This window comes from Penaeus japonicus, unplaced genomic scaffold, assembly GCF_977035675.1.
Source record: "Penaeus japonicus unplaced genomic scaffold, GWHDUDI00000001_assembly GWHDUDI00000013, whole genome shotgun sequence".
NCBI lineage: Eukaryota > Metazoa > Arthropoda > Malacostraca > Decapoda > Penaeidae > Penaeus > Penaeus japonicus.
The window spans coordinates 49,744,142-49,754,141 of NW_028234415.1; the positions used below are offsets into that span (position 1 = coordinate 49,744,142).

General features: G+C 39.5%; 1 pseudogene across 1 annotated transcript in view; it reads left to right on the plus strand.

Annotated features, from left to right (window-relative positions):
• LOC147470705 (innexin inx2-like) overlaps nt 1–6,995 on the plus strand; it is an 8,288-nt pseudogene extending 1,293 nt beyond the window's left edge. Inside the window, exons 2-5 of the transcript XR_015191493.1 lie at nt 4,085–4,349; nt 4,823–4,869; nt 4,901–4,962; nt 6,465–6,995. The product of XR_015191493.1 is annotated as an innexin inx2-like (transcript). The remainder of the gene's footprint in view (nt 1–4,084; nt 4,350–4,822; nt 4,870–4,900; nt 4,963–6,464) is intronic.
• The last annotated feature ends 3,005 nt before the right edge of the window (nt 6,996–10,000 follow it).

Here is a 10,000-nt window from a genome sequence, read left to right on the forward strand (position 1 = left end):
TTAATGTGTATATACATTATAACGATATATATATATATATATATGAGATATATATATATAGTATATAGAATTAATATATTTAATATAGGAATACATAATATATACATATATATATATATATATGTCATATTCAGTATATATATATATATCTATGTATAGATATGGTAGTGTATATATATAAATTTAGATATATATACATTGATTTTTGATAATATATATATATATATATATTAGTATTAATTATGTATATTTATGTATATAATTATATATGGTAATTAGTATAATATATATATTGATCATGATTTATATATATATATATATATATATATATATGTGTGTGATGTGGTAGTGTGTGTGTGTGTGCGAGTTTGCATAGTTGTGTGTGTGCGTGTGTGTGTGGGTGTGTGGTATATAGATATATAGTTATAACGTATATATATTTTATGATTTATATATATATATATAATCTAATCGGCGAAAAAAAATATAATTTATGATATTTAACAATATATATATATACACACATATATATATATATATATATATATATTATATATATATGATAAATATATATATATGTATGTATGTATATATGTTATATTAGTATGTTTTATTATATACATATACATACATATATTAATAATATATATATAATTAGTATCTATATATATATAAATATATACATACACATACATATAGTATATATAATATATATATAAAAATATATATTATTCTATATTTATATATTAATATATACCTAATATATATAAATGTGTATATACATATAACATATACTACTATATATATATATCTATATATCATATATATATATATTTATATATATATATGTATATGCTATATATGTATTTATATAAATATCATATATATATATTGATACATATTATATATGTTTATATGTTATATCATTATATATTATATATATATCAATAAGATATATATAATATATATATATATGATATAGATATATATACCCACACACACACACATACTGTATATATTACTCACCATTAACCCCCCAAAAAAAAAAAAAAAAAAAAAAAAAAAAAAAAAAAAAAAAAAAAAAAAAAAAAAAAAAAAAAAAAAAACAAAAAAAAAAAAAAAAAAAAAAAAAAAAAAAAAAAAAAAAAAATCCACCATTTCGCACACAGTCATCCTCCTGTTCAGGTTATCGCAATTACGCTCTCCGTTTTCAGCCCACGTGACCAGCCAAAGAATCCCCTTTCGGGTCCGTCCCCATTATCCCCATTAATCAAGGGCGCCGCGCGCCTCTGTTCCCAGGGGATATTAATGCAGAGGTTTAGTCTCCGCACCGCAAGCGCTCGTTAACGAAAGAAAGAGTCTGCTTTTAGTTATTACGTCACTTGCGGGGACGTAAACGTAGAGGGCTCTGTTAGGGAGGGGGAACCGCGGGGAGCTCTGTGGGTTGTGTGCATGGCGGTTGCGGTTCGATGGAGGTTGTTTGGGTGGTGGTTGGAACTGATGGTATGTTGGTTTAGGTTGGTTTAGGTTGTGCAACTTGCAAAGACAAATCAAAACTAATTCAAACAGATTGTAATCCATTCCATCAACCATCCTACCAACCATCCTACCAACCAACACACAATCCATCCAACAAACTAACTCACCAACCAACACACCAACCAACTCACTAACCAAAACTCAAACTGAACCAACTAAACCCCCATTCCCCCCCCCCCCCCCCCCCCCCCCCCCCCACATCCCCCCCCCTCCCCCCCGCCCCCCAGAACCACCCACATGAAACCAATCCCACCCCCCCCTACGAACGACGAACACCCACATGAACATCTATCCCACCCCAATGAACCCCTATCCCCAGGTTCCTATCCGTCTCCCTCTCCCTCCCCCCCTACACACGCGCTCCCCCGACGCCGACCGCGCGGCACGAACCACCCACCCCCAACGTTGAAAGAGGTTGAGAACCCTATCCCCTATTATCCCCTCCTCCCCCATCCCTCCCCCCACCCCCCCCCCCCCCCCCCCCCTACACGCCCGACCGCCACCGCCGGGCCCACGAAAACCACCCCCACCCATGATGAACCCTATCCCCGCCTTTATCCCCCTCCCTTCCCTACACCCCTACACCGGGGGCGAACCACCCCACCCCCCATGTGAACCCCTATCCCTATATCTCCCCCTCCCTTCTCCCTCCCCCCCTACTAAAAAACGAGGCCTGGACGGGGGAAAAAAAAAAAAAGAAAAGAGATCTCTCTTTCAAAGAAGCGAACGGAAACCGGGAGAGAAAACCGGAGGGGGGATGGGAAAAAAGAAAAAGACGACGCCGCTCTCCGAAACCCCGAAAAACACCCCACCCCCAAGCACAAGGGTTTGTTGAACCCCTATCCCCTATCCCCTCCCTCTCCCTCCTACCCCCTACACGAACCACCCCACCCCCCCCCCCCCTCCCCAGTGAACCCCTTACCCCTTTCCCCTCTTCCTTTTCTCCCCTTCCCCCCCCCCCCCTCCCTCCTCCTCCCTCCCCCTACAACGAACCACCCCACCCCCCCCCAGTGAACCCTTTGTGTGGAGTGTTGTTGTGTATGGTGTTTTCTATCCCTAATCCCCCTCCCTCTCCCCTCCCCCCCTACACGAGAACCACCCCACCCCGCGCAGTGAACCACTATCCCCTATCCCCCGCCCTCGCCCTCCCCCCCTACACGACCATCCCCACCCCCCAACGTGAAACCCCCTATCCCCTATCCCCCGCCCTCTCCCTCCCCCCCTACGACGAACCACCCACCCCCCAGCGTGAACCCCTATCCCTATCCCCCGATCCTCTCCCCCCCCCCCTACACGAACCACCCCACCCCCCAGTGAACCCCTATCCCCTATCCCCCTCCCTCTCCCTCCCCCTACAACCCCCGAACCACCCACCACCCACCCAGTGAAACCACCCTATCCCCTATCCCCCTCCGCATCTCTTCTCTCTCCCCCCTACAATACACGAACCACCCCACCCCCCAGTGAACCCTATCCCCTATCCCCCACTCCCTCGCCCATCCCCCCCTACACGAACCAACCCCACCCCCCAGGATGAACCCCTATCCCCTGACGCCACCCTCCCTCTCCCTCCCTCCCCCCCTATCAACACGAAACCACCCCCCCCCCCCAGTGAACCCCTATCCCCTATCCCCCTCCCTCTCCCTCCCCCCCCTACACGAACCACCCCCACCCCCCAGTGAACCCCCTTTTCCTATCTCCCTCCCTCTCCCTCCCCCCCTACACGAACCACCCCACCCCCCAGTGAACCCCTATCCCCTATCCCCCCTCCCTCTCCCCTCCCCCCCTTACATACGAACCACCCCACCCCCCCGTGAACCCCCATCCCCTATCCCCTCCCCCCCCCACCCCCCCTACCCGAACCCCCCCCCCCCCCAGTGAACCCCTATCCCCTATCCCCCTCCCTCTCCCTCCCCCCCTACACGAACCACCCCACCCCCCAGTGAACCCCTATCCCCTATCCCCCTCCCTCTCCCTCCCCCCCTACACGAACCACCCCACCCCCCAGTGAACCCCTATCCTCTATCCCCAGGTTCCTATCCCTCCCCCTCTCCCCCTCTTCCCCCCACCGCCTACCCCCCCATGAACCCCTATCCCCAGGTTCCTATCACTCTCCCATCCCCCCTACACGAACCACCCCCCCAATAAACCCCTATCCCCTCTTCCCAGGTTCTTATCCCTCTCCCCCTCCCCCCCCCACGAACCACCCCCACCCCAATGAACCCCTATCCCCTCTCCCTCTCCCTCCCCCTCCCTCCCCCACGAACCACCCCCACGAACCACCCCTCACCCCCCAAATGAACCCCCACAAACCACCCCTACCCCCCAATGAACCCCCCCCCACCCCCTACGAACCACCCCCAATGAACCCCCAAATGACCCCCCACTCCCCTCTCCCCCAGATTCCTCGACTACGGCTTCTCCACGAACCACCCCCACCCCCCCAATGAACCACCCCTCACCCCCCCAATGACCCCACCTCCCACAAACCACCCTCACCCCCCAATGGAACCCCCCAATGACCCCCCCACTCCCCTCTCCGCAGATTCCTCGACTACGGCTTCTCCACGTACGGCACAAGAGTCCTCGAATTCACGGAGCAGGAGCTGGGTAGCCGCCATGACCCGATGGACGAAATCTTCCCCAAAGTGGCGAAGTGCACCTTTCATAGATTCGGTCCTTCGGGAACCATCATGCGGCATGACGTTCTGTGTGTCTTGCCCCTCAACATTCTTAACGAAAAGATCTTCGTGTTTTTGTGGTTTTGGTGAGTTTTCTGTGTGTTTTTGTTTTTTTTGGGATGTGTGTTTATATGTATATATATATATATATTTTTTTTTTTTTTTTATAGGGGTGCGAAGTTTCTTTCTTTCTCTCTCTCGTTCTCTCTCTCTCCCTCTCTCTCTCTTTCTCTTTCTCTCTTTCTTCTTTCTCTCCTCCTCTCTCTCTCTCCCTCTCCATCTCCATCTCCCTCCCTCCCCCTCCCTCTCCCTCCCCCTCCCCCTTTCCCCCCCCCTCCCCCTCCCCCTCCCCCTCCCCCCTCCCCCTCCCTCTTCCACCCCCTCCCCCTCCCCCCGCCCGCCCCATCTGTCGCAAGATATAAATAAAATAAAAAACTAAAAACTTTCTCAAACACAAAACTCCTCATAAAAATCCAAAAAGTGAAAAAACAAACAAACAAAACAAAACTAAAAACAAAGAAAAAAAACCGCTTCATCACCGCTCCAAGGTTAATCATTCATCGTGGCCGTGAATCTCAAGGATGGATGTGGCCTCGTGTAACCGGATGGCACCTTCCTCCTCGAGCTTCCGCCACCTCCTCCTGCGAGGGTCGATCTGCGGACGTGGCACTCGACCGGAGGCAGCTGGACTCCATCTCGAGGAAGTGCCAGATCGGAGATTGGTTCTTGTTGTATCTCTTGGGTGAGTTTTGCTTGTGGTTTGGTTGTTGTTGTTATTATTATTGTTGTTGTTGTTGTTAGCAGTGCTGTTTTGGTTGTTATTTTTATTATCGTGTTGTTGTTTTTATTATCGTTGTTATTATTGATATTATTATTATTGTTTTATTAATATTGTAATTATTTTTATTATTGTTATTATTGTTATTATTATTAAAGTTATTGTTATTTGTATTATTGTTATTATTGTTGATATTATTATTTTTTATTTGTATTATTATTGTTATTATTATTGTTATTATTATTATTATCATTATTATCATTATTGTCATTATCATTACCAATATTATTCAGATTTTTATCATAATAATAATAATAATGATAATAATAATAATAATAATAATAATGATAATAATAATAAGAAAAATGAAAATTATTGTTATTCTCATTATTATTATTATCATTATCAATATTATTTTTCTTATTATTATCATCACCTTATTTTATTATTATCATTATCATTATTATAATTTTCATTGTTATTATCATAAACATTATCATCATCATCACCATCATTATCATTATATGTTATCAATATTAGTTGTTATTATTATTATTATCATTATTATTATTATTATCCTCATCATTAGTATCATATATTATCAATATTAGCTATTATTATCATTATTGTTTAGTTATTATTATTATAGTTTATCATGATGATGATGATGATTATTATTATTACTATCATTATAATAATAATAATAATAATAATAATAATAATAATGATGATTATTATTATTATTATCATTATCATTATTATCTTTACCATCATCATCATTATCATTATCATTAGTAGCAGTAATAGTTATCGTCATCATATCATCATTACCAGTATAGCTGTCCTTATAATTGTTATTGCTAATACTGATGGTTTTATTGACATCAATATTATCATAATTATGCTAAAAATCTAGTTGATATTTCATTATCAGAACAATTAATTTCTGAATGTATATGGTCATATTTATTTATTTATTTATTATTATTTTTTATTATTTTTTTTTTTCAACATCGTGTTCATACGATAAATGGAAAAACAGTTTATATGATATATTTTTATATGATATATTTGATATATCATCTTAAGATTCTCATTGATCCAAGTTTATCACAGTTAGGCATTCTAATCCAATAATCTTATTCATAGGATATCCTAATTGAACCTTTAATCTAATTCCTATAATTATCCTTGCAGCCAAAAACATGGACCCTTATATTGTATATAAACTATATTGTATATTAACTCGTCATCATCTTAAGATTCTCATTAATCCAAGAATCTTATTCATAGGATATCCTAATTGAACCTTTATTCTAATTCCTATAATTATCCTTGCAGCCAAAAACATGGACCCTTATATTTTATATAAACTATATTGTATAAGATTCTTATTAATCCAATAATCTTATTCATAGGATATCATAATCGAACCTTTATTCTAATTCCTATAATTATTATTTCAGCCAAAAACATGGACCCTTATATCTACAAAGACTTCATCCGGGACCTCGACTCAACACTACCAGAAAAGGACCTCAAAGCATAAAATATCCTTATTTCGTTGCACCGTGTTGAGATGTTGAGACCTCTTGCTAAGGATGAGAAGAAGAAGAAGGACCTGCCGATTTGCACGATTTTCAATTGACTCTTCTGAATCCCGGGTTTTGTGTTTTGACTCGCGGTTGCTAGGTTTTATTGAGGTGGAGTTGCTGTTGTTGGTTGATGAATTGGTTGGTTCGATTGTTCGATTGTTGGTTCGATTGTTGTGTCTGGGATTCGGATGTGGAAGAGGGAATTGCTGTTTATGTTGCGGAGATTGTGTGTTGATTTTCACAGCAGTGTATGGGTGATATTTCTTGGAGAATGTGTGTATATATATCAGTAAATTTATATAGATATACATGTAAGTATATATTGATGTATTTAAATATGTACAAATATATATACGTATGTATATGTATATGTATATGTATATGTATATGTATATATATATATATATATATATATATATATATATATATATATATATAAATATATAAATATATATATATATAATTTATACAAAGTATATAAATAAATATATATATATATATATATATATATATATATATATATGTATATATATTTATATTTAATTATTTCAATATATATTAGTCTCTGGTTGTCCATACTATCTGTTTATTTACAGTAACAGTGCATAACTTCTACAAACTTGAACCAAACATAAAAAAAAATATATATACACTTTGTTATGCAGTATTGTATCTATCAACTAGGATAATACAGAATATTAATTCACATCCAGACACATCCCTTTTCTGCCATAATATCAACTTTAAAAGTTACTTGCCAAAATACGTGTTACTTATTATATCTCCATGCCATTACGTAACAGAAGTGTGTTCCGTTAATTAACAGTATTTTCTTAGATATGAAGTGATGTTCAAGAGACATAAATGACAGACATTGAAAGAGGAAAGAGGAAAAAATGTTATGAAGAAGATTAAAAGAAAGAAGAAGAACATTGATATGAAATACAGCCAAAGATTAATATAAAGAATACAAGTATAGGAATATCTGAACAAATGTGTCTCGTTTTCAGAATAAAGATCAAATTTATCACAGCCAGATTTAAAGGTGATTTAAAGGTTTATATAAGAGCTTAGTTTATATATAAAGCCTCTTTCTTTATTAATTTATTTTTTTCATGCATCCACTATAACTATCAACCTTTTTTTATGTAGAATTGAATAATTTCATACCGTGTATGAGCCAAAAAATGAAATTAATGTTAATATGAAGGTGATAGTTATATTGCACGTGTGTGTGACCACGTTATAGTAGGTGCAGCTGTGGTGGGTCATTCAGCATTGTCATTGGTGCATGCATGTGCATTCTCAAGCCTTATACATTTATACAATACAATAGGTTTCACATACAACATTCATTACAGACATAGATTTTCACCATACAGTACATACATACATAGGTTCATATACACATTCATACATACATAGATTCACATACACATACATACATACATAGGTTCATATACACATACATACATACATACATATATATATATATATATATATATATATATATATATATATATATATATTATACATAATAAATACATATATACATATATATAAATATATAGATATTATATATATATATATATATATATATATATATTATATATATGTATATTATATATATATATATATATATATATATATATATATAGATTATATATATATATATATATATATATGTATGTATGTGTGTGTATGTGGGTTGGTTGTGCATGTACTGTGCATGTGGTACATGTGCAATGTGCATGTGTGTACATAAATCCATAATCACATAGAAATTACATGGATTCATTACTAGAATCATAGGTATAAGAAGTCACTATATTCGTATTGAAAGTGCGTGTGAATATTTGTTTGCTTGATACCTGTGAATCGTACTGCTTTTACAAGTCATTAAACTCGAGCACCATAGCCAGTTGATTGTTGAATTTTTGGCTGTTAAACTTTTGTACAGTTTTTGAAACATCTAATAATATTAAATGACTATTTGATGTGCGTTTGTTTTATGGGAAAGTCTGATTATATGTATATATTATACTTGCATCTCTCTCTCTCTCTCTCTCTCTCTCTCTCTCTCTCTCTCTCTCTCTCCTTTCTCTCTATCTCATTCCTTTCTCTCTCTTTCATTCTCTTCTCGCCTCAAAAATCTCTTCTCAGCTCTCTCTCTCTCTCTCGCTCTCACCTCTCTCTCTCTCTCCTCTCTCTCTCAACTCTCTCCTCTCTTCTTTCTCTCCCTCTCCTCTCTCCTTCCTCTCGTTCATTCCTTCTCGCTCTCTCTCTCTCATCTCTCTCCTCTCTCTCTCTCCTCATCGCTCTCTTCCTCTCTCTCTCTCACTCTACGTCTCATCTCTCTCTCTCGCTCTCGTTCTCTCTCTCTCTCTCTGCCTCATCACATCCGCCGCTATCATCTCTTCTCTCCTCTTCCCTTCCTCTCGGCTACTCTCTCTCTCTCTCTCCTCTCTCCTTTGCTCTTCTCTTTCATTCTTTCTCTCTCTCAGCTCTCTCTCTCTCTCTCTCTCTCTCTTCTCTCATCTCTCGTTCTCTCTCTCTCTCTCGCGCCTCCTGCCCTCCTGACTCTCTCTTTCATTCTTTCTCCTCTCGCGCTCTCTCTCCTCTCTCCTTCTCTCTCTCTCTCTTCTCTCTCTCTTCCTCTCTCTACCTCTCTCTCTCTCTCTCCTCTCTCGCTTTCTCTCTCTTTTCATTTGCTGGCGCTCTCGCCTCTCTATCTCGCCCCTCTTTCTCTCTCTCTCTCTCTTTCTTCTCTCTCTCTCTCTCTCTCTCTCTCTCTCTCTCCTCCACTCTCTCTCCTTTCTCTCTCTTTCATTCTTTCAGTCTCTCTATCTCTCTCCCTCTCTGTCTCTCTCTCTCTCATTCTCTCTCTTTCTCTTTCTTTCTCTCTCTCTCTCTTTCATTCTCTCTCTCTCTCTCTCTCTCTCTCTCTCTCTCTCTCTCTATCTCTCTCTCTCTCTGTGTCCGAAATACACACACACCTCGAAATACACACACACACACCGTAACACAAACTAAACATCATATTCCTCACAATAAAACATCCTTACTCAACACATCCTTACTCACTCTTTTACACTAGTCCCTCGTTGACCTTTCTCCGTCAGTCAGCTGTCGCGAAAGGTCACGGGAAGAGGAAATAAAAGAGCTAATTACTTAATTAATCTAAGTTCCTCTGAGTCTCATCCTTGTCCGGCAGCCGGCTGAGTAATACAGTGTTAAGCAGATTTTGACTTTGTTCAGACGTCAGTTGTCTGGGTAAAGCATGGCAGATGAGAGGATGTATATATGTAGACACACACACACACATACACGCACACGCACACGCTCACTTACTCACGCACGCACGCACGCACTCACGCACGCACACACACACTCACTCACTCACTCAC